Source organism: Euleptes europaea, chromosome 9 (genome assembly GCF_029931775.1).
Source record: "Euleptes europaea isolate rEulEur1 chromosome 9, rEulEur1.hap1, whole genome shotgun sequence".
NCBI lineage: Eukaryota > Metazoa > Chordata > Lepidosauria > Squamata > Sphaerodactylidae > Euleptes > Euleptes europaea.
Genome location: NC_079320.1, coordinates 30,064,694 through 30,091,480, shown reverse-complemented (window position 1 = coordinate 30,091,480; position 26,787 = coordinate 30,064,694).

Here is a 26,787-nt window from a genome sequence, read left to right as displayed (position 1 = left end):
TATCCCAATCATGTCACGCCTTTGTCGTCTTTTCTCTAAACTCAAAACAACCCTAAAATTCTTGGCCTTTTGTTGTAAGAAAAGTGCTGCTCCCACATGATTATTTGGGTTGCCCATTTCTGTACCTTCTCCAATACTACAGTATCCTTTTTGAGATCTGGTGACCACAACTGTATACAGTATTCCAAACGTAGCTACATTATAGATCTATGTAAGGGCAATATGATGTTGACTGTTTTATTTTCAGTCCTTTTTTCTGATAATCCTTAGAATACAAATTGACTTTTTCACCACAGTCACGAGTCTACATTTTCATTGTGCCATCCACTGCAGTTCATTCCTCATCAGTTACTACCAGTTCAGAACCCACCAAGTTATATTTAAAATTAGGATTTTAGCACTAGTGTGCATCACTTTACACTGGCATGGAACCTAATTTTCTATGTTAACACACATTTTTTAAAAGATCCATTTGGAGCACTTTATAATCTGTTTTGGTTTTCACAATCCTGAATAATTTGGTTATCATCTGCAAATTAGCATCTTCACTGCTCACACCAAATCCAGATAATTTCAGAACAAAATTAATAGCTTAATCCCAATTCCAATCTCTGTGAAACCAACTGATTACCTCTCTCCATTACAAGAACCATTCACTATCGTTCTACTGTCTGCTTCTAACTGCTGAATATGTGTACACAGAAGCCTGTAGTGAGGGACTTAGCCAAAGGCTTTCTGTAAATCCAGGTACATAATGTCCACTAGTTGGTCAAATGATTAAAAAAGTCCTGTACTGGTCCATAGGAATGTAGCATTCAGCCAGAGGAAAAAAAAACTGGCAGGAGGGTTGATGATATGCCCTTTCAGTGCCTTCACTTGTCCTTAAGGTTGACAACCTGCAGGTGGTGGCTGGTGATCTCCTGAGATTACAATTGATTTCCAGGTGACAGAGATCAGTTCACCTTTAAAAAATGACCACTTCGGAAGATGGACTCTATGGCATTATACCCGAGTGAAGTCCCTCCCCTCCCCAAACCCCACTGTCTTCAGGCTCCACCCCCAAAATCTCCAGGTCGGAGCTGGCAACCCTACTTGTCCTCCATCATATATTTCCTCACCGACACCTGATTGACTGTGGGAATCCCTGTGACAATACTTCACACTCCAATAAGTGCAATTCTGAGTTCTTATGACACCTAATTTTCAATTAAAGTTCTTCAGTCAAGCATACGGACATCACTGTTGTGTTCTTGGAGGAAATCAACTGAATTGTAAATATTTTGCATAGGGCTTGACACTTGAAGTAGCTTGAGGATCTGAGATATATTTAATTGGTGTGCCTGTCAAATGTAAAGTCTCTCTGCTGAGTGTACCCTAAGCTACCCTTTTCCCCATTCCCATTAGTTTAGCTCATAGCCTTCTCACAGCAAATACAGTTTTGCAAATCTAGATTCACATTACTATCACAACCTTAACAGCCCCATTAATTTAAGCTGAAGTCTGAATCACTCCTTAGAAAACAAACTGAAGGTGGCTTAAAAATATTACTCAAACATTTCCATGTTCTTATTAATAAACATGTACAATTTATATTCCTATGCATTTTGCAGACAGTTTGATTTGAACTCATAAAAAATGAGCCACTTCCATGCAGCATGTTAATATATCAACTTTTTTTAAAAATCATGGCAACAATCTGTTGCTGTTTATTTTTATTGTACATTCTAATTATATTAGCCCCATTATTTAATCATCATGTTTCAGGCTGAGTTGCTTGGTGAATGGCAGAGCAAGGAGGTCACACAAACCACAGAATTTTTAAACAGAATAGAATCAAGATGTTTTAAAGGTAGACACACACTGTGAGTCTATGGATAAATAAAATTTTGGTTATTTGCAACCAATAAAATATGGGTTGGATCCAGTCAGCCTTTTTATTGGTGAAAAAAGGGAGGATGGAATTCCTTTCGATCACAAAACTTGCATGTTGATCACGGTACTTGCATGTGACACCTCCAAGGAAGACTGACATTGCTATCCAGATTAAGGCAGTGGCAAACCACCTCTGCTCATCTCTTGCCTTTAATACCCCATGGGGGTCACCATGAGTTGTTTGTGTCTCAACAACATGTTATTCATTCATTTCAAGGAGGTTTACTGCTCTCGTGTATACACGTGAAGCTGCCTTATACTGAATCAAACCATTGCTTCATCCATGTTAGTACTGTGTATCCAGTCTGGCAGTGTCTCTCCGGGGTCTTGGCTAGGAGTCTTTCATATCACATTCTACCTGGTCCTTTTAACTGGAGATGCTGAGGATTTAACCTAGGACCTTCTGAATGCAAAGCAGAGGTTCTTCCACTGCCTTACAGTTGTGTCTTTGCATGACTGCAAGTGTGATAAACTATCAGATCAACTGTGCCACAGAAAAGACTCAAGATCAACATATAATTGCCAGCTCTTAGAACTGTTTAAAACTCCTGTCTAAAACTTAAGCAGGGTTGACCCTGGCAAATATTTGGATGGGAGACTTCCAAGGAATATTAGGGTCATGACAAGGAGGCAGGCAATGGCAAACTACCTCTGAACATCTCTTGCCTTGAAAACCCCACCAGGGGTTGCCATAGATGTGACTTTAGGGCAAAAAAAGTATTTTGTATGACTCTGACATAATTAGAGATGCACTCTTAAATACACATTCATATCCAACCTGCCACTCTGCATGCTATTGCATTAAGAACATAAGAAAGGCCCTGCTGGATCAGACCAAGGCCCATCAAGTCCAGCAGTCTGTTCACACAGTGGCCAACCAGGTGCCTCTAGGAAGCCACAAACAAGACGACTGCAGCAGCACCATCCTGCCTGTGTTCCACCGTGCCCAATATAATAGGTATGCTCCTCTGATACTAGAGAGAATAGGTATGCAGCATGACTAGTATCCATTCTAACTAATAGCCATTAATACCCCTTTCCTCCATGAATATGTCCACTCCCCTCTTAAAGCCCTCCAATTAGTCAAAAGGCATGGCAGAAATGTCTAAATTAAAGCAATAAGGTAATAATATTGATATGTGAACAGCAGACAGCTTCTTTACATAGATCTCTCTTGCTGGATGGCATAAATGAGTTCAAGATTGAAGCATTAGGGTGAAATCCAATACTGATATTCAAATATGTCTACAAATATTGAAAACAAGATTCTGATGATGTGAAGAAGATAATGTCAGCATTCACTGATTCCACTATAAAGACTCCCACTGTGGGCATATATTTCTATTCATATTCTATTGCCTCCCTTCTCTTCACTGTCCATTACTTTCAAATGGCTGGCTATTTGAATGGATTTGTTTCACATCTCAGGTTGGAATCATACAATTGTTTTATTGCAGCTTAGAATATATATATATAATTATCCTTTAAATAAGCCAGCATATGATGTTTAATATACCATGACTGCTGATTTTGATAACTCTCGAGCATGGTATAGCAAGTGATGAATGATCTTTGTTCACTTTCTTCAGAGACTTGAACGTATTTATGCTACATTTAGTGTGAAGATTTCTGATGAAACCTCTTCAGACAGAAAACGGTGCCCTATGGCAGCTCATCCATACAAAACAGTAGGTAGCTGGTGAAATTAAGGCCATAGGATGGGCCTCAGGGAGCACACCCTGTTCATTGCGGTAGTTCTTGGATTAAAATATTTCCTTTCCAAATGCATATGCAAATGAACCACTGTTTAAGGATTACTCCATTTTTACTTTAATCTGTCAAGAAAATGATTTGTTCCTTTCTCTTATTTGCCAACCAACCTTAATACCTCCATTTTCTTATGCATAAGAATTTCATCTTTATTTCCTAAGCTGCAGGCTGAAGCAATATTGGAGCAACTGACACAATGCGATGCCTTTTAAAGCCTGGCTTATGTAACCCACGTGCGTGGCCAACCCTACCATAAGGCAAGGTGAACCAGCCCATTACCGAATAGCCTCAGGCAGCTGGTTTTGGAGTATCACTGAAGGGCAGCAAATGTCAATTATTTAGTTTATTGTTCGGTTTTTACCCTCGTGGGACAGTGCAAAAGAGTGCCACTTGGATTTCCAGCCCCAGGCAGCAAAATATCTTCGGTCATCTCCACCTGCCTTCATGGGTTTTGAATAACAACCTGTTGTGTCCTTAATGCTAGACATCAGAATAAAGAAGCAGCATTGTGTTAAACTGGAGCACAGTTTCATAAATCAGAATCTTTCTCTGGGTGGAGCTGCAGTAACTTCTTTTTCCTCTGTTCTTGGAGTGGACTAGGGCAGACTAAAACAGTGGCCTGGGTTAAAGGAACCGCGTCATAACAAACAGCACACAACTCATTCCCCAGTCCCTTTTCAATGCAGTAAGTGGGAAGCTTCTTTGATTCATTTTTGTATGTGTGTCTGGGGTCAATCTCTAGCCCAGCAACCTGTTCACCAGAGGCAGCAGGAAATTTCTCTGCATACAAAAAATACAATAAAATACATCACACTTTAATACAGATGCAGTGTTTGACTTTATCTGGGGCTTCCAGGGGTGGAATACTCAGGGGCCTAAGCCTCACTGGGTCTTGCTGTTATGATGGCACTCAGCAGAGAATGGTAGCCTTGTAATAATTTGTATTTATTTAGAACAGAGCACTGCACAACAACTTAAAACGCATTCAGAAGGATTTTCACAACCTCTTCAAAGCTAGCACAGAGTTATTGTTTAGAGCCAACCTTTCTATGACAGACATTTGTGATTCGATATATTTCTTTTGCTGTAAGTAATAGTTAGCTGTATGGTGTTAGACGATGAAAGAGTGGTGATCTCCTAAAAATTATAAATTACGTAATACGTATGACAAAATTAATGATGTAAAGTATGCAATGTAGTAGTAGAAACAGAAATAGAAGTTAAAAGGACCAAATATGGCAACAAAACTGGTAACATTAGCAAAATAACGGATGAATGCTATATTTAAGAAAATAAATTAGGGCTTCAACTAAGAAAGTGATGAGAGTTGCATGTGCACCAGAGGAGGGTAAAGAGTGAATTATATTTTTTCTTTTCCCCTTCCCTTATTTTTCCTTTCTGTACCCTGAAAAACTCAATAAAATATATTTAAATTTTAAAAAAGAAATTTTGGTCCCTCAAGATTGGTATTGCCTGCTTGGGCTGGCAGCAGCTCTCCAGAGTCTTAGGTCAAGGTCTTTCAAATCACATACTACCTGATCCCTTTAACTGGAGATGCTGAAGACTGAACCTGGGATCTTCTGCATACCAAGCAGATGCTCTGCCACTGAGCCACAGCCATTCCCCCATGCCCCATCCCGCCCCCCATCCAAATCATCCCATTGGAATAGCATAGGGGAAACCGAATTTTGGATAACTGCATCTGGATAACAACAACAGCAACAATACTAATACTAATACTAATAAATGCCCAGTGGGCTCAGCCTTATTGCAAATTTTAAATCTCAAAACTTGAACCATTTTGTGTTGATTTCTAGATGCAGGCACAAGGCGTTGAAGCTGTCGTGCCTATAGCTAGCGGTGAAGCACAAATAGATGTGATTTTTGCATGCACTATTCAATGATGTGGAAGAAGAGGAAGAGTTGGTTTTTGTACCCCAATTTACCTTTAAAGGGCCTCAAAGTGGCTTACAATTGCCTTTCCTTCCCCTCCCCACAACAGACACCTTGTGAGGTAAGTAGTGATGAGAGAGTTCTGAGAGAACTGTGACTAACCCAAGGTTACCCAGCAGACTTCATGTGATGGAGTGGGGAAACAAACCCAGTTCACCAGATTAGAATCCACTGCTCATGTGGAGAAATAGAAATATGTGTAATTCCAAATATGCAACAGCATTCTCTCAAGTTCTTCAGTGGCAGGAAGTAAGGAATTTTTATGGGGCAAGCTTGCGTCTGCAGAAGAGACAAGAAAATAGAAAAGGGGTTGTTAAATAAAAATAAATGTGTAGAAGATAAGCATATCTGGAGTAGAATAATTGATTATTGGCTTTCACATTATCTAAAAGAATGTTAATCTTTTCTCCCTTGCTCCCCCTCATAAATAAACATTCGACACTGCCCAACTATAATTAAAACTGTGTCTATGGAAGGAGAGCTTAGAAACTTGGGTAGGTTTTTAAACAATTTCAAACCAACAATTATTTAATTAGGCTATTTCCAAAGCTTCTTTGTAATTTCTGATCATGAGATCTTTCTTGTGTTCAGAGGCTTAAATAAACTCCTGAAGAGTGGCTTAGAATTCCGCAGCTCTTTGGCCAAAGTCCATAATGGGTTGTCACGGGCTGCATGATGGGAGGGAGAAAAGTTATGCTTGTCTTCAGAATCATAGGTACTTCATTAAAATGATTGGAAATTTTGGGATTCCAAACACATGCTCTGCTGAGGCTGCAGTGGGAGCTTGGAGCATGCAGCTCCTTGAAACTATTGACAAGATTACGCCTCATTGACCTTCCCCACCCGTAGGAAAGAAGCCAGTCCCATGGTTTGCCATGAAGCTCAGTCACATACTGAAGGCTGGAAGATATCTAGAAAGACTCTGGCAGAAAACTTGTAACTATTGCTTTATACAGGAGAGTCAGAGTGGTGTGGTGGTTAAGAGTGGTGGACTTTAATTTGGAGAACTGGGTTTGGTTCCCCACTCCTCCACATGAAGCCTGCTGGGTGACCTTGGGTTAGTCACAGTTCTCTCCATATTCTCTCAGTCCCATCTGTTGTGGGGAGAGGAAGGGAAGGTGATTGTAAGCCGGTTTGAGTCTCCTTAAAGGTAGAGAAAATTGGGATATATTAACCAACTCTTCTTCTTCTTCACATCAGTATTCCTAAGAAAAGTATATTTACCACTATTTTCAACCCTGAGTGATTGTTTCCAGCTAGGCAATTTATCTTTATTTTTAATTAAAGAACTGATACAGTAATTAGGTCTCTATTCATTAACTTGGTTTGTGCAATAAAAACATCTTAATGTGACAAGATTTTAGTGAGTAATTTCAGGAAAGAAGGGTGAGTGGACTACTAACCACTGCACTACTTTCAACAGTTAACCAGTACCTTACCAACTCATGCTCAACTCTATCTTTTTCTTGCTTATTTTCTTCTTCTAAACCACCTGGCTAATCAGTTTACTGGAAGATGGCTGTACACTCTAGGCAACTTGAAGATACCCATATAATATGCAAGGATTTACACTAAGGTCTTCGAAGAAGGTACTGTAACTGATACTACGCTTTGCTTTACTAAGAATCTAGTTGCTTACACCCAGTCCTGAGCTGTTCTTTTTCTTGTTTGTGGTTCATACCCTAGGTAAGCCTGTTGTCTACTGTAGATTCACCAAGTTTGGAGTGACTCCTAGATCGCTGCCCTGACATATTGACATCATTTGTGGTTTTGGGCTGGAGCAACATCTTGCATTGGTGAAACACCAATTCCCCCCATTTCCCCCACTGACATGTTGAGCAGTGGCAGGGGATGAGGGGGTCTCTCTGGGATGTCTCCCACTACAGACAGGAGATGCACACATACTTGATAGATTGATTTACTAGAATTTAATAATCTCTCTGCCTTTTATCCCACTTGCCTTCCCACCATGCATTCCTGAGGGGAGTGCCTGCGCCGGGCTTAGGAGGCAACACAGTGGTGCTGCCTTCTAAGGAGGTTTCGGCCCCACCAAAACCTCTACCAGTGCCAAAAATCTGTGCAACCCACATAGGGTTGCACGGGAGATATGCCACCTAGAAGGTGATGTATCTGAACAAAAAAAGGGGGTGTTCCCTAGCCATAACGGCTTAGGAGGCCACCTAAGGGTGGCCCTGCCCCCAGGCCAGTGCCGTGATGCCCTGGGAATGCCTCCCGGGATGCCACCATGGCCTTTGCTGGCGTCCGGATGCTGGCAGAAGGATCCGTCGGCATCCTGACCTGGTTCTGTTGCAGCAGCTGCCAGCGGCCAGGCCTTCACGCCAGTGTTGGGGCCACAAACGCTGGCGTACGCTGCCCAGATGCTGGCACTGTGGGCCCTTGCGCCAGTGCAGGCCTTTTCCGGCCTCCAGAGGCCTTTCATCCTGGCTGCTGGCGCTGCTTAGGAATGCACAGCCAACCTCCCTCCCTCACTCTCTGCACTTGTTTATTTGTTGACTGTACCTCACATTGGCCTGACAGGGAGCTTTAGGCAACTTATCCCTCCCAACTTCTATTTTGTCTAAGGGCCCAGCCCCCATTCTAAGCATCCTGTCTGCTACATGTCTTCTACAATGTGAAACATCCAGCATCATCTGCCCCACCAATTGTTTTTGTTCTTTCAGAATTATTGTTTTTATATATATGCAAATTATGCTGATTGAATCTGTTCATTGTAATTTAGCCATTCAAGTTTATATGATTAAATAACTATGAGTTTTCTTATTTTGGTAAGAGCTCTACCTATTCCACCCAAGTACATCAAAATATAGGTACCCTAGTCTCTTGATCTTACATCTTCTCAAATAACTGCATTAGACTTTAGATGTCTCTAATATTTATTGCATATATATGACTGAGAAAAAGCTATCAGGAGACTGGTCTTGTAAAATAATGACATGTAAGTATATTTCTAGAGGAATCTGAAAGTGAAATTGTGGCAGCCAAGAAAAGAAGAAATAGAAACACAAATGGAAAGAGATATTGATATTTTCTGGACCTCTTCCCAGGCAGTCAATTTTGAAGAAAAAGCCTGAAGAAATCCTAAGAATCTTTATTGAGAAAAGTATCTTAAGTTTCAATCTTCTTCCTGTAAATTGAAAATAATGTCATGTGACAAGATCTTGCAAGTCTCTAACTACATTTACGTTGAGTGAGTAGCACTTACAATGGCAAATAATTCAATTGAATTTTGAAGTACAATGTAGCAGAATCCTGCTCAGCTCAGTGACCATGGCTGGATCAATGAAAAGTGGTTGATTATCAGCATTCCGCATGGATTGTAATACCACCTGCCATTTTGTGTGGTTAATTAATCTGCACAAAGTTCCTTGAAAAATGGTAAGCCTTAAAATAGTGTTGTTTTTTAATGCTGATGCAAGATCTTCCATACTAAACTACTAGGAAATAGTAGGTCCACGTCTTTCTCCACTTTTCTTTCCAGAGATGCCAAGATGGAGAGGGACTAGGGTTATAAAATTCCCCAGGTCCAGGTTGTTCTTGGGCATGTGACCAAACCACCTGCCTCATTTTGTTCTTTTTCTTGGTGTCTGGAAGATATCTGTAATCTAATCCCACTAACTGCACCTTAGCTTTCAAGCTGATTTCTCCATTCTGGTAACCAATGATTGGATCATTTGCTCAGGTTGTATCTCCAAGTTCAATATTAATGAATATCAATGCATACATTTATAGAGTATCACAATCATGCTTTTTAGATTAACATAACTAAAAAAGAACAGGCCACTTCCTGAAAGATTGTGCAGTTTTAACTTGCTATCCTAAGGAGAGTTATTAGACTCCGCTAAATTTCAATGAACTTAGAAGTGTGTAACTCTGTTTAGGATTATACTGTAAATGTATCTCTTCATAATGTCACAGGAAAGGCTTTATGGAGAAGGAAAGGATAAGGCCATTCAAGAAGGATTGAGAGCCATTGTGGTCACACTTTAATATGTCTCACGCTCTTGTTCATGTATACCCAGATCTAAGACCCATGACATTTAATATGGATTGCTTCTCAGTATGTGTGCATAGGATCTGTAGCCTAAGGTTGCCCAAGAGATTACTTGAGGCCCACTCTTCTTTATTTATTTTTTGCCTTCCTTTTCTCGCCGCCTACCCAGCACAGCAGAGAACGAATGCGGCATGCTACAGCCCAATCTGGTCAGATCTTGAAAGCTAAGCAGGGTCCATAATACGATGGAAGAGCACCACGGAAGGCTCTGCAGAGAAAGGCAATGACAAACCACATCTATTTCTCACTTGTCTTCAAAGCCCTTTGCTGAGGTTGGCATAAATCAGCTGTGACTTGATGGCACTTACATACATATCCAACCCAACCAAGCCCAACCTTTCCCAGTCAGTCATTGCTCTGTGTAGACTTATGGCACAGATTCTCATGTCCCCATGAAAGCAAAGGAGAGGTATTGCAAGTAACAAAGACTTAGTATCAAAAATAAGTGCATAGAATATTAGAGGACCAAGTGGTGAGGGTGAGGATGGCTGGGGCAGTGTAGGGTAGAGGGAATAGAGAGAGAAGGCAGTGGAGATCTATTGAGGAGGGGAGGCACTGAGAATCTGCTATTATAATATAATGGAATCTGTAGTGCAAAATGACCTCAATTGGTTATCTTGTTCTTCCTCTCAGCATATATGACAAACAGGAAGTGTGGTATCTGGGGTTGCCAACCACCAGGTACTAGCTGGAGATCTCCTGGTATTACAACTGATCTTCAGACTATAGAGATCAGTTCACCTGGAAAAAATGGTCGCTTTGGCAATTGTACTCTATGGCATTGAAGTCCCTCTCCTCCTCAAACCCCACCCTCCTCAGGCTCCACCCCAAAACCCTCCCACAGATGGCGAAGAGGGACATGGCAACCCTAGTGGTATCCTTGTTCTCTGTATTGCATAGTGGAGCAACCCAGCTTCCTTAACTTAAATGGATTATTTTTAACATTACTGAAAACGTCAGGTCAGATAACTTGGCTTGAAAAGGAAATATAACTACAATAATTAATTAAAGGCTTTTCTGTTCTTCTTCGTCTACTAGGTCCAGGATTGCCCTGGACAGGGTTGGACATTTGGTGGAGGCCCAACACTCCTGCAAGTTACCAGCAGGCAAGTAAGTGAAGCTGTTTTCCTCCTACTTTCTATTTGCACGGAAGCCTTGGGATTAGTGTCTTAAACATGCAATACACACCACTGTGTGCTAGGGTTGCCAACCTCCAGGTGGTGGCTGGAGACCTCATCACAACTGAACTCTAGGCGACCAAGATCAGTTCCCCTGGAGAAAATGGCCGCTTTAGCAATTGGATTCTATGACAATGAAGACTTTCCCCTCTCCAAATCCCCCCTCCTCAGGCTCCACCCACAAATCTCCAGGTATTTCCCAATCCGGAGCTGGCAACCCTACTCTGTGCATATATATTAGCAGCTGGTTTTTCCAAAATTCAGCAAAAATGGCAGCTCAATATGTTGCAACCAAGCAGGTGGGACTCTGTGACCCTCTGTAACTCATAGGCGGAAGAACAGTGCTGTAGAAGACATATCTCTATACAAGATTAAAAATGGTTCATATTTAATCTTTTGCAAAAATTTCTACTGACAGAATAATTTAGATATTTTCTGTAGGATTTATTCATTTATTCTTAATAATATATGAAATCTTCACTTTAATTTTATCTCTTGGTACTACTACTACAGCAACAGCATACTTTGTTCTTAGAATAATTGAGAATTATAGCAATAATAGCTCCTTTTCTTCCTACAAAGCCCTTTCCATTTTAGTCAAATTTCTAAACAGGTTTCTATCCAAATATTATTAATAATATGCATTTATTAATACACTTTGTACAACTATAATGAAATTGCAAGGATGATAGAGTTGGTATGTGTTTTATTCACAAAGTTAAAAGATAGGGAATATTTAGAATATGGATTCTGTCCTGTAACTAAAAGTGGTAGTAACTTTAATTTTATAATGATGATGATTAATGGTAATTACAGGTGTCAAATAAAATGTTCTCAGTGCAGTTATGTCATAACTGCTGCTGTACAGTTTTGCCTACATTTTTTTAATATAAGCAATATATCATTATGTAATTTAAGATTACCTATAATCCACATCAGTGAAAAGCATGTAATCTATTATAATCATCATGGCTTGATTAAAATGTCTATAACTCTTTTCAGGGTTCAAAAAGATCTTCAAAATGTATATTCCAATCCTTATCACTGCTATGATGATTCAATTTAAAGGACACCGTGAGGTAATTCAGAATGTATATTTGTGTACATAGTGTGATTTATGCTCCAATCTTAATTGCATTTACTGGGAAATAAGTTCCACTGACAGTAACAAAACTTTACCATAAATATTTTTTATTATTCCTCAGGCTATTTTGGATTTGTAGCTTCAAAAGACAAGACAGGCGAAGCCTTGGAAGGGAAAACAAAAGAAACAGAATACACAACAACAACAAATAAATAAAACTAGATCATCATTATCCAGGAAAGCACAGACCGTCAACTGTGGCATTCATTCTTCTCAATACGCTTCAGTTCAGAAACAACAGCCACTTACAAATGAAAAGAAGGCTAAGAGCTCAATGACTTCAGCAAAATGCGGAAAGAAATAATGTGGCCTTATACATATGGTTGCCAACCTCCAGGTACTAGTTGGAGATCTCCTGCTATTACAACTGATCTCCAGCTGATAGAGATCAGTTCACCTGGAGAAAATGGCCACTTTGGCAACTGGATTATTTCATTGAAGTCCCTTCTTTCCCCAAACCCTGCCCTCCTCAGGCTCCACCCCCAAAACCTCCAGATGGTGGCAAAGAAGGACCTGGCAACCCTACTTACAAAGCCTGTGGAATCTAATCAGGGTTTCTTCACACTTTCTCTAGAAAACTTTTCCAAATGGTGGTTTCCCTATGGAAAATGTTGTGTCACTTATGGCCTTGGAGGCATGTACCTTCCTAAAAGAAAAGCTCTGTAAAAGAAGGTGTTGTGCCTAGCTAAGATGGGAAGTGGATCTGAATATGTGGAACTGCAGTAGATGGGCGAAAAAGATTCAATTGAGTAAAGATTAATACAGGAGTGTGGGGAAGAGTGAAAGTTACGATATATGTATTTTTTTAAAATTAAAAAATTACTCCTTGGAAGGAATAGCCTTTATCGCTCAGTGATTTGAAGGAGAATGGCGTTATATGTTAGCAAATTCCCATGTTCTTCTGGACTGTACCACTATAGACTGTAGGTGGATGTGTTTGTGTGTGTGTTAAGTACCTCCCACACAACTAAAAAAAATCATCATGGTATGATATGAGCTTAACCTATGTTTAATACGAGCTTTGTGTAGTCTGCTAATCAAATGCAACCTAAGCTACTGCTTTCCTTTGTAATATCAATAGATGGGAAGGGCTGCTTGAATAAAACTGTGGAGGAAGTTTGAATTGACCTGTCAGTGAATGCAGGGACATTATGTGAATGAACTGGCATATTCAGAACTGTGGTCCTGTTTAGCATCTGTCCTACTGGGATTATAAACCATTCATTCTAATGATGAAGTAAGTCATGCATTGAAGCAGTATTGACAAACGTGTATTTGTCCTGATCATCACATTCCTATAAAGGTGACGTCTCTGCTTTTTATGATTGAGATGCAGCTTGAAATAGAAGGGGAGAAGAAGGGAGACATTAGTCCTTACCTTTTTTTAAAAAGTGTTTCCTTAAGGAAGGGATAGCTTGTTTTCCACTTATTAATTTTTTGTACCACTGACAAGCTACAGTGTCCCAAAAGGTTTGATTAGACCTTTAATTAACTCAGCCTGGAGGTGTTGTGACCTCTAATTAAGTTTAATTTTGTTTCTTCTGGCAGTGAAATAATGAACTTATTCAAATGAGGTTCACAGCTATGCAAACCCAAAACTGATTAGTACCTAATAATGAAGTATGTCAATACAAGCATAAAAGGCTTAGGAAAATAGATAATTAACATTCTGTTCTTATGTGAATCTGCCTTTGTGTGCTTGGAGGCTATATTCCTGAATGGTGAGTATGCCTATATCTCTTTCAGTCCTAGTCAATAGAAGAATGTGATTTTCTGTGGGTGAAAGAAGCAGTGATGTCATAGTTCATCAGAGACAGGTGGAAATCATACAGAAATTCCATTTATACTTCTGTTTTGACATAGTTCTGCCTGGGCTAGAAGTTGGATATGATTTTTTTAAAAAAACTTTGTTAGTGACAGAGTCATATGGCTGACATTTGAAACTTGCCTTCCTACTGACCTGGAAATAACCAGGTATGGAATAGTAGCGCAAAGCAAAACAAACACACTTTTCATGTTGTAGAGAGTGTCATAGTTCTTGAGGCTTTGATAACAACAAAAAGAATACCATTGTCACAAATGTGGGATAGTAACATCAATCAATTAACATCACTCAGTTTCTTGAGTCAATGACAAAAGGCATGTAATACCTTTTTTAAGACTCAACCAAAATATCACAAAACAGTGTGCAAACTTTTTGTTCTCCAGAACTCTTCATCAATAGGGTTGACAGGTCCATCTGCTCCATTGGCAGGACTTTTGTGGGGGTGTTGCTAGAGTGAGTGACATGTGCAACACACTGATGTAACTTCCTGGTTTACTAGGAAGCGATACGGACACTGAAGCAATCTCTGCTGAAACTCCATGGTTTGAGAAGAGTTTTGGCAGAGATTGCTAGAGTGTCCATGTCGCTTCCAGGTAAACCCGGAAGTGACATTAGCACATTGTGTGGGGCATGTGAATAGCATGCCTCCCCCTCCACCTGACCCTATTTTGCATGCCAACCAGCTGAGGGGCAGCAGACAGCCTGGTGGATTGGTAGGCTTTTGCCTGCCATAACCAGGCAATTGGCAAACCTATTCATCAGGATGGATATTTAAAAAACCCAAAAACAATAGCGGAAGAATGTTTGAGGCTATGATGTTATGGCCTCTGATCTGCATTGAAGCAAAACTCAGTCAAGAATATAAGAATATAAGAAAAGCCATGCTGGATCAGACCAAGGTCTATCAAGTCCAGCAGTCTGTTCACAAGTGTTCAACCAAGTGCCTCTAGGAAGCCCACAAACAAGATAACTGCAGCATTATCCTGCCTGTGTTCCACAGCACGTAATATAATAGGCATGTTCCTCTGATCCTGGAGAGAATAGATATGCATCATGACTAATATCCATTTTTACTAGTAGCCTTGAATAGCCCTATCTTCCATGAACATGTCCACTCCTCTCTTAAAGCCTTCCAAATTGGCAACCATCACTATATACTGGGGCTGGGAGTTCCACAATTTACCTATACTTTGTTTAAAGAAATACTTCTTTTTATCTGTTTTGAATCTCTCACCCTCTAGCTTCAGCAGATGACCCTGAATTCTAGTATTATGAGAAAGGAAGAAAATCTTTTCCCTGTCTACTTTATCCACACCATGCATAATTTTATAGAACTCCCCTTAATTGCCTTCTTTCCATGCTAAACAGCCCTAAGTGTTTTAGCTGCTCCTCATAGGGCAGTTGCTCTAGCCACCTGATCATTTTGGGTACTTTTTTCTGTACCTTTTCAAGTTTTGCAACATCCATTTTGGGGTGTGGTGACCAGAACTGTACACAGTATTTCAAGTGTGGTCTCGCCATAGATTTGTACATTGTCAACCAATGGTCAAACCTCTTCCCTAGCTGGTTTCTTACTCCTAATGTACTTTAAAAATTTCTTATTGTTGGTCTTGATGTGTTTAGTGACATGTCCCTCAAAATTGTTTGCTTGCATTTCCTTTGTGCAAGTTTGGGTTTGCATTTGTTTGCCTCGTTTGGGCAATCCTTCCAGTTTCTGGAGGAAGCTGTTTTCTCTCTCCAATAGCTTCCTCCAGAAAGCTGTTTTCTCTCTCCAATAGCTTCCTTCACTTTACCCATTAGCCATGGTGGTGACCTCTTGGACTTAATACTACCTTTCCTGCCCTGTGGTATACAATCTAGCTGAGCCTCTAGTATTATGAACTTGAGTAACTCCCAAGCCTTTTCCAGAGATTTAACCCTCCTAACTGTTCTTTTCAACTTCCTTTTTACCAGGTTTCTCATTTTAGAGAATTTCCCTCAACTTTGCAACCAGTTTTGTTTATCTTATTTTGCATATCAAACTGTGTCAAAACATGAGTATCATTAGCTGGGTTTCACAGGGTACTTAGCCTCCCCTCATAGAAGCCTTGTGTTTTATTCCACTAGGGGGCATGGGCCCAAAATACCACCACCCCAAGGGCAGTGAAGGAGCTTCATTTCAAACTTTGACTTCACAATTAGCACATAGTGGTTGGACTTTCTGATTTTTTGAAAAAAATTACTTCATTTATACCCCCACTTTATCCCAATGGGGACACAAATCAGTTTATATAATTCTCCTCTCATCTATTTTATCTTAATAATAACCCTGTGGTGTAGGTTAAGGTGAGAGTCTGTGCCCAAAGCCACCCAGCAGGCTTCCATGGCAAGGTGGGGATTTGTACCTGGATCTCCTAGAACCAAGTCCAACTCTAACTATTACCCCACACAGTCTCTTTTTGAACTTTAGATCTTTAAACAAGACTGATGCGGCTGCTATAACAACAATGTTGACATTAATTTCTGACATTACATCAGTGTATACGTCCATAGCACCTAAATTCTGTTCGTTTTCCAATAGTGTTAATATAGCTTTTGAGAATCATCTAGCTGAAGCCGTAGAAAGACACAGTTCTTGATTCTAAAATGTTATCATTCTTTTAAAATGATTTGTTCAAGGAAATTGGACTTTTAGTTGCTCTGAGTGGACTAAGTATTAAACACAGATTGAATAGGCATTTGTTATCAAGACAGCTGTAGCATATGAAATTGTAGTTTAAAGACAGAATGCAAATACAGTTATTTCTGGCTCTGAAAATGCCACAGGTATACTGAAAATATAATTTTCATTCAATGGGGCCATTTGTTTCTGTCATGTTCCAGTGTGTCACATTGTGTCATGGAAGCAAAGGAGGCGGCATCTGTGTAATAGTTGTAAATTAAATTTTCATATGAACACACATGTTTTTCAATAAATGGAGAAAACAAATTATTGTCATACGATGCGCAAAACAGTATTAATATAAATGAGAGAGGGGCTTCTAGGAGGCTGACTGCAGCAGTACTTTCTTTTCAAAGTTTTCTGCCTGCTTGCTGTACAAAGGTCAATAAGTAGGAAGGAATCGAGGTATAAATGAATAAAATAATTAATAAATAATAAACATACCGTAGGGCAGAGATGTCTGAGAATAATGGTCCTAAACAGATCCAATTCCGAAGCTAATTTGTGGAATACTAGATTTCTATTGGAAGCTATTCCAATATTCGAATAAGACACTGTCTGGGAGCCTGTATATGTTATTGGAAGATGGAACTGGTCTACTACACTGATCAGACATACGCGATAGAGAGACAGCCCAGAAAGTTAACAGTCTGATAGCAAACTGGCATGTCCAAAGTCCATTGTTTTGTACAAAAATGAAGGTAATTACACTTTAATCATTATATACAAACTTCTGCTGAAGGAACAAAAATAACCCACATTGTGTATTGTTGTCTTTTATCTTGCTACGGGCCCTTCTGGTATTGCACACATGTTGGAAGCTTCCCTTTGGCCATACTATGGGCGGAATCAATTTCTCTGCTGAGCCAACTTTTGATAGATTTACAGTGGGTGGTGGATATAGGTTGGGGTGAGAACGGGGCACATGGGAGCAATCACACAGTAACTTCTTGACTTGTCAAAATCTGCTTGGATCCATTCAATCCCCATTCCCCATGTGCCAGTTTGGCTGAAAAAGCTGAGCCTCATTCTCTTTTTGTTTGTGAATGATTGAAGGAACTTGTTTTTGGCCTAGTTTCTAATGCCTCGGGCTGGCTCAATGCAATAGGGTTGCTAGGTCCCTCTTCGCCAATGGCAGGAGGTTTTTGAGGTGGAGCCTGAGGAGGGCAGGGTTTGGCGAGGGGAGGGACTTCAATGCCATAGAGTCCAATTGCCAAAGAGGCCATTTTCTCCAGGTGAACAGATCTCTATTGGCTGGAGATCAGTTGCAACAGCAGGAGATCTTCAGCTATTACCTGGAGGTTGGCAACCCTACCAATGCAACAACCTTCGTGATCTTTGTAATCATATGCAAATCCAGCTCTAAAGATACAGTTCCACTGGTACAGGTGCTATCCTGTTCAAACATTTCCCTTCTCTATTGTAGCTTTGAATCACAGGTTTTTAAACCAGCAAGCTCCTGCATGTAAAAACTGTGTTTTGAGTGTCACTATACAGTTAAACATCAACAAAGCACTGGATTTATCAGGAATCAAATGCAGCCACATTAACAATTTGCCAGTTGTGAGTTACAGCCTTGACAAAACATCCCTCTGTGCTCATTCTGTGTGCTTATGACCTGTGGCATGCTGTTAGATGGCTCCCTCCTGTTCTCAGGCAGGAAAAGATGAGCTGCAGTACTTGAGGGGCCCTGCCTTGCATTCAAAATGCAGCTAAACTATGCTGCCAAAAAGGTCAAATGCTAATTTCTCACCAGCAGATAGGAATTAGTGTCATAGACTTGTCAGGGGCTTGTCACTGCAGAGGAGCAGGTGGTAGCAACATTTTTGAGAGGCTTGTCAAACCATGCAACTGGAATGAAATGTTTAAAAGCTAGTCAGGAGATCCCTGCAACAGGATAATTCCTTCCTGTTATGTATGCCCAAGGATGGAATCATGTTTGTTATTTGGAAAGAAGTTCCCATGGTAATGATGTTTCCATCTCTTTTTCTATTGACATTGAATTTTTGTGCGAGATGGTTTTACTCTAAGTGCCACGACAAAGCATTCGCTTGTGAAACGATGGGTTGCTCTCTCCACAGAGGTTGTTTTTCTCTCCATATTTGCAACTCATACCATAGGAAATAAAGGAAGAGAATGGATGTTTGACAGACTGGTGTTTCCTTTCCTTCCAATCAGTACTGCAGAAATAACAGCGATGGCCAAGTTGCTCATATTATACGTTCCAAAGTGCTAAATATTAAGGCTGGTACAAAGTATCACTTGTGAAGAACTTCGGGGTGAAATAGGAAGATTGTGGGATTAACCCCTGCAATCCAGCGTGCCTTTTTCATTTTTTCCATGGCTGTATTGCAGCCATGATGATCTAACTTTCTGCTTCCTCTTACTATTTTGTCTCAGCACAGGAAGAGAGCAAGATTGCCTGGTTGTCTAGGAAACACAGGGATGCCTGCTTAGCTTCTGTCACTGTCCCGGAGCACAGTGTGGGAAGTACATCAGTCTGAAGTACAAAGCAGGAAGAAAGTGAGAGTTTCCCGGTTACCAAGGCAATTTCGGGACACTTGGCTAGTTACCTGTGTGGTGCTTCCTGGCACCAATACAGTGGGGTCATAAGAATGTCTCCATGTTGCATAGCTTAAGTAATGCAAGAATGTGCTCTCTTCCCCAACTCCATACCCTTGCCCCCCCCCCCAATGATGGATGATGTCCAACCTGAAAACCGACAAACAAGGCTAAGAAGTTTGGGGAGATGTTTTAGCTCAGCCTTAATAAAAAAAATACAATATTAAATTAATAGAATATTAACCAGCATCATTAAATTTGACCCCCAAATCTGCAACCGGAGTCAGACACTCAGGTTTGTAGTTTTCTAGTTGTAAGACAGGCCCTGCGAAGTAGTGGTGGGAAGGAATCAAATGTCTTTTTCTAGCATATACAAAGAACAAATGGAAAGGAATGTTAAACATTACATCTTGTTCTTGTAAATACTCCATTAGTTAATCCCCATTCATGGAACACTGAGAGAACTGGACAGAATGACCGAGTCTGTGATGATGGCCTGCATAGAAGCTATTGCTTGGTCAACTCCAAAAACAAGAGAACCCACCATGACAAAACGACTGAAACAAATCAGTATGCATCATGATTTGTTTGTAGACTGATTAAAGAACTGTTAATTGAATAATGGTCATTTTAGTTAACTAACTTCATGGCTTGTACTGCTATCTAAATACAAATGACAATATCTCAATACAGATGGCATTTTGAGGATCCTTCAGAACGATAACTTTCACACTTTTTCAGCACCATACCAACAGTTCACTTGCTGTTTGCAGCAATATTTAAAGTGATGCAAGACACATACGGTATAGTCAAATACATAAACCATTTGTAGGGCCTTTGTAACACTGATTTCCATCGACAGATTTCAGTGCCAAAAGTCTAGCTCAAATGAAAATAAACTAGCTTGAGACATTTGTGAGGGCTGCAATCCCATGCCTAATTATATGTGTATATGTAACTGTGATTTGGGTTGCAGTCTGCATGTTAAGGGTTTGGGTACTGTGTTGTTGCTATATACCTCCATGAAAACTGCCGGCACAAAAACTTTCACAGCACAGAAGGTGATAAAACTATGAAAATCGTCAAGTCTGTGAAATGTAATCCATTTCACCCATGAATATATCAGTTCTGTTTAGTATAAACTGCTGTTGCCATGATGGATTGAAGTCTCTTCAGCTCACAGTAGTGTTTGTCGGTCATGCTGGGCTTATGTTGCTATATATCTCATATAAGGGGCACAAGTATAACCCAAGCAAGACAGACCAGGATTTTGTGTCAGATGAGACCTGACAGTCTTACCTGCCTTCTTATTCTCAGAAAGAAGCTGTGGTACTTGTTGAGCTCCATAAGAAAATGTACAGAGTAGGGCTGTCGATTCAGCTATTTCCAAACTGGAAATCAGCCGAATCAACGTTGATTCGGCTTTTTCCAGTTCGAAAATAGCTGAATCCAAAAACCGTGGGGAAATGCCGAAGCTGAACCCAGCGGCTTCGGTGGAAAGCTGAATAAATTCTGCATTCCCCCGCTTCGACATTCTCCCACCTTTGTTTCCCTAGGAAAAAAAAAAAGCTCTCCTCGAGGGCAGCCTAACTTGCCTTCGAGGAGAGACAACCAACCAGCAGTGGCCAACAGGTGGCCAGAGCTGGGTCTTCTGGCCAATCAAAGAAGGAAATCTCAAATTTGAACTTCTCTGAATTGGCAAGAAGAATAGATACTATCCCCCTGCCACTCTGCTCCTTGTGTTTTGCTGGTGCTGGCTGCTGTGCTAGTGTGTGCTCCTCTTGGGATCCTGATTGCTGACCTGCCTGCTGGAATTGGATCTACCTAACTGGATTATAATAATTCCCTGACTGTGCCTCCCTGCTTCCTGGACTCCCTGGATGAGGAAGAGAAGAGGAGAAGACATCCACAGTTTGACCCTATCACTTTACTTAATTTTGGGAGCTTTTCTTTATAACTTTTATTCTGTGTGTGGGGCTGGGATGGGGAAGCAGATTATGCTCTGTATATTGTTGGGCGTTGTTAGGTGACTGACTTCACTGACCAGCATTAATAAGATCTGTTAGGGAGTGTGTGGGCTACATTGGCCCCTCATATTTCAACCCTAGCTGTAGGGCTCAGCTTCTAACCAACTTTGCTGATGGTTAACTGGGGTTCCTAAAGTGTCGCCTTGCCTTGCCTTACTTGTGTGATTTCTGCCTGTGTGGGGGTACAGTGTACTTTGCTGGTGGTTAACTGGGATTCCTAAAGTGTTGTCTTGCCTTACCTGTGTGATTTCTGCCTGTGGGGGGTACAGTGTATTTTGCTGGTGGTTTAAGGCAATGAGGGTTTTTTTTGCACAGCTCCTGGGGGGCATTTTTGAGGTAGAAGTCCCAAATTTTCAGGGTAGCTTTAAGGGACTCTCCTTGCAAGAACCCCCAGGTCTGGTGAAGATTGGGTTGGGGGGTCCAAAGTTATGGGGTCTGGAAGGGGTTGCCCCCATTCACCCATAAGAATGAATAGGAGCCTGCTCCAATGCTTTCTAATGGGGGGATGGGGTGACCTCTTCCAGGCCCCATAACTCTGGACCCCCTGACCCAATCTTCATTAAACTTGGAGGTTATTGCAAGGAGAGTCCCTTAAAGCTACCCTGAAAATTTGGGACTTCTACCTCAAATATGCCCCCCCCCCAAAGCCTCGGAAAGCCGTGAATGTGTTTAAATGGCTTTAAATGGCCAAATTATTTGGGAATCCCGAATTTAAATCCTAATTTTCACCTATACCGATATAGAGGAATTCGGGATTTGGGTTTCCCAAATAAAAAAGACCATTTAAACCTGAATCCGAATTATACCGATTTTTTTTTCAACAGCCCTAGTACAGAGGTGCTATCAGGAAGACAAACTGTGGAGGGCCCAAAATGTATGCCTTCTGTTGACATTGGTGTAACCAGTATTTGGAGAGCTGAGTCTCTGATGGTATTTTTTCTTTCTTCTACTTAATGAGAACAATTCATTTCTATAGGAGAATGTAATAAGATACTGTTTGGTTAGGGGCCCAACTGGCTCAAGGAACAGAGGGGGGAAAGCAAGTTATTGCATCTGTATTCCATGCTGTCATCAACTTCTATCCCTACATTGTGTCAAACATGGAAATCCCTTGCAGCTATTCACTTTAATAGGAGAAAGTTAATACAATCTATTAATGGGGGAGGGGAGTTATACCAGATGTTTGTAATTTTAAAATATTTCATTCAAAAGTCCAGGAGAGCCAGCATGGTATAGTGGTTAAGAGCTGTGGTTTGGAGCAGTGGACTCTTATCTGGAGAATAGGGTTTGATTCCCCACTCCTCCACATGAGTGGGGGAGGCTAATCTGGTGAACTGGATTTGTTTCCCCACTCCTACACATGAAGCCAGCTGGGTGACCTTGGGCTAGTCACATTCTCTCAGCCTCACCTACCTCATAAGGTCTCCATTGTGGGGAGGGGAAGGGAAGGTGATTGAAAGCGGGTTTGAGTCTCCCTTAAGTGGTAAAGAAAGTTGGCATATAAAAACCAACTCTTCTTCTTCTTCAACATAAGAGAAGTCGCTACCATTGTGATGGCTGTTCTGAAGATCACTGCACAACACCTTCTGGGGGCACATTACTGTGCAGCAGATTCCAGATACTAAATCTGGTTCTCTTTCATTGCAAAACCAATTTTATTGGATAAGCATTAGAACTCTTTTTTCTCTACAGTGTTTAGAACACATTATACCATAAAGTTAAAAACATTGTACGCATAAATTTTGAACCTGCTGTACTGTCTAACGATATTGCTTCCAGAGCCATAACTGATTGGTTAATGCTGGCTAATAAACAGAGCCAAAAGCGAAGCATTCGATATGCAAAAATAAAAGATGAATCCTCCATAAAGTAATTCATGATTATATGAGTAGGATGAAACCTGATCAGTTTGTAATTTTTTACAGAGTCTCCTAATAACAAAAACAGAAATCATCCTTGAAGTTAATGGGGGTTATATAGTAAGAAAAAAATGTGATGAATATAAGCCATCACATAGAAAAGCAAAGTTTAAAAAATCTACAGTGTGCAAGAAAAAGAGTCTGTGACTTCTTTTAAAACATGTGACTAGCAAAACTAGCATGTATTCATGGACAAGTCTTTGATCATGTGTATCCCAAGCTGGAAGTAGGAGTACTTCAGCATAACTTTTAGCCAGAGATGATGCATTTAAAAATACATGTAAATATAGATAGTGTTAACAGAAAAATACAGAAGTTTTCCATACATGTAGCTTCCCCCTCCCCTAAACTGCTCCCCTGCTCATCTTTCAAATGAAGAATCACTATGGGGCATGTTTCTACTCTACAGGGGACAGAAATCTCTCACCTTTCCTCATTAGTGACTATGTATTATTTCAGTAGCACAGTAGAATGTGGCACATTCATCCCCATTTTATTTTATGTTACCAAAAGTGGCTTTTAAAAAAAAACCTAATCCAGATTTTAGCACCTCAGGTTCTTTACTTCCCATTTAATCCCCTTAACACGAGCAGGGAGGGTTTACCAGCATGACATGACAAATCCATTTTGATAATCAGTTATATCAGAACATGCTGCACTGGTCTTGAGATTTTTTTTAAAAAAAAATAAGTCTTTTACAGCATTATTTGATTTTGATGAAACTTTTAAAATCTGTTTTTCAAATATGGTTTATAAATTCAAGGAACCAAATATGTATTAAAGGTAAAGGTAGTCCCCTGTGCAAGCACTAGGTCATTACTGACCCATGGGGTGATGTCATATCATGACGTTTACTAGGCAGACTATATTTACGAGGTGGTTTGCCATTGCCTTCCCCAGTCATCTACACTTTAACCCCAATAAAGTGGGGTCCTCATTTTACCGACCTTGGCAAACTGGGTCCTCATTTTACCAACCTTGGAAGGATGGAAGGCTGTGTCAACCCTGAGCCTTCCTGAAACCGACTTCTGTTGGGATCAAACTCAGGTCGTGAGCACAGCTTTTGACTGTAGTACTACAGCTTACCACTCTGCACCACGATATATATATTTTAAAGATAAGCAAATGTTTCTTAGATAATTTCTTTTGTATTTGTTTCCTCTTTATTTGTCAACATGTTGAGTTAGCCACTTTTTGCTGTTGGTTTTGCACACTTGCTTGAATTGAGTATGCATGTAATTAGGGATGTTCATTCAAGTATAACTGAACCAAAAATATGCCTGGGAAATACCATATCAGTATTTTTCGGGTATATTCAACTTTCAAAATATACCTGGGAATTTTTCGGGATACTGAAAAAATGTTCCCCAAAATTCCTGGAAATATTCATGATTAACTGAGAAGACTGGGATTCAGCATCTGCAGACTCCCGGGGTTTCTATTTGCTTGTTAGGCTCCTCTTATCTATTTCAAGTCTGTTAGCTTCAAGAGTTTGTTTTCTTTGCCAGAGTTGCTCTGTGTCGTCCCCCCGCTTGGATTTGTTCTGCTGTGATTCTACAATTTGACATCACTTCTGTTGGGCTTGAACTGCCACAGGGCCACTGGGTTCTGTTGGGCATCTGTACATGGTAATTGGTTCTGTTGGGTTTGCAAACCTATCTGTATCTATAGATATAGACATATAATGATTCATAGGGTCATCATGAGTTGGAAGCAACTTGACGGCACTTAACACAGAGACAGACAGACAGACAGACAGACAGACAGACAGACAGACAGATAGATAGATAGAGTGTCTAGGAATAAATTATTTATTATTTTTATCCCTCCTTGCTCTGAGGAGTACAGGATAGTATATGTGGCCCTTCCTTCCCCATTTTTCAGCACAACAACCTTATGAGGTTCATAAGGTAGAAAAAGAATGACTGGCTCAAAGACACCTGATAAGCTTCATGGCAGAGTGGAGATTTGGACCCAGGCATCCCACATCCTTGTATGACACTCCGACCTCTATAGAATGCCTAAACTGCATTCCAAGATAAAACTCAAGTCAGCTCAGCTGCTTAAGGGGATAGAATCTATAAATGTATGCATTTATTTAGGTATTTATATCTTAGTCATTTTCTCAATGGGGACCCAAAGCCACTTATGAAAATACCAAAATATAGTTTAAATAAATAGACATCACTACAGTTTAAATCAACAAAACACACAAAAAGAATATGAACAACATACTCTGGTTCTTGTAGGTTATCCGGGCTGTGTAACCGTGGTCTTGGTATTTTCTTTCCTGACGTTTCGCCAGCAGCTGTGGCAGGCATCTGGTCTGGATTCATTGGACTGGCTCACACAGGGTATGAGCCATGGTCTAAGAGCCAAGGGTTTGCACCAAAAGCTTTCACCAGTGGTCTTGCAGAAAGAGCCTCTGACCACAATCTTACATACCTACAGTAAGAAGAGAAACAGAAGTTTATCCCTAATGTTGTGCAGTTGACATACATATTCCCAGAATTCTCTTCCGTTGCTCTTGGTCCCTCTACTGTCTCATTTTCTCCTCACCCGAAAAAAATGGGAGTGTGTTTCCTTTTGATTTTATGGATTAAAATTACTTTTGCTTCTGAATACTAAAATTTCCCCTTTAAACTGTTATAACCTTTATTGATTTGACTTTGGCACAGCTGTCTGTCCATATGAGCAGCAATATGGTTAGTTAGTTGTCTAATGAAAGAAGTCACTGAACCAGGCTTGTACTCCATACACTTGAGTATTATAACTTCCATCTTAAAAAAATCTCTGCCTTGGGTGTTGTGTTTCAGGTTTTGCATCACTAAAGATTTCAAAAGGTGCCCAGGGAGCACCTGGAAGCCACAAGCTCTCTTATGTATCATAGTTCAATAAAGTGTACATGTGCATTTCAATCATGTCTGTTCAATCACCCACAAGATTTTCCTTTTTACAGAGGTTGTGGAGGATTGTATTGAGAATGTGAAGTACCAACTTACTTTCCCACAATGTCTGCCCATCATTAAAGTGATTTAAGTCTTATGCACTGAAAATGTGGAAATATAAAACATTTCGGATTAATGGGGGATAATATCAAATATATTTATGAAATGAAAAAATAATAATGACGCACAAACATTGTTCATAAACTGTTACAAATTGGGGATTTGTTCACATGTTACATCTGAATCTACAAGAGATAACTTGAGTCCGCTAAAATGTAAGACATGTAGACAGAGCTAATTTATTACTACAGCAGCGCATTCCTGACCTTTAAGGGCAAAAGCCCTTAGGAGGCCAGGAAGGCGCTGCGCTGGCATTGGGGCCCTCCATGCTGGCATCTAGGCTACTTACGCGGGTGTTAGTGGCCCCAGCACCAGTGTGGAGGACCAGACGCCAGTCTCCAGATGCCACCGTGGCAGTGCTGCCCTGGAACGCCGGCGGGGCCTTCCACCTGCATCCCACTGGCATAAAAGCCTGCACCGGCATTCTGAGGGTCATTCTGGCATCTTATTGGAGGGAAGGTGCCCCAGTCCCACAGGGTTCATTCTGGGCCCAGTAGTTTTCAATATTTTTATGAATGATCTGGATGAAGGGGTGGAGAGATTACTCATTAAATTTGCAGATGACCTCAAATTAGGAGTAGTAGTAAGATAAGAGACAAAATTCAACAAGATCTGAATACACTGGAAAAGTGGGCA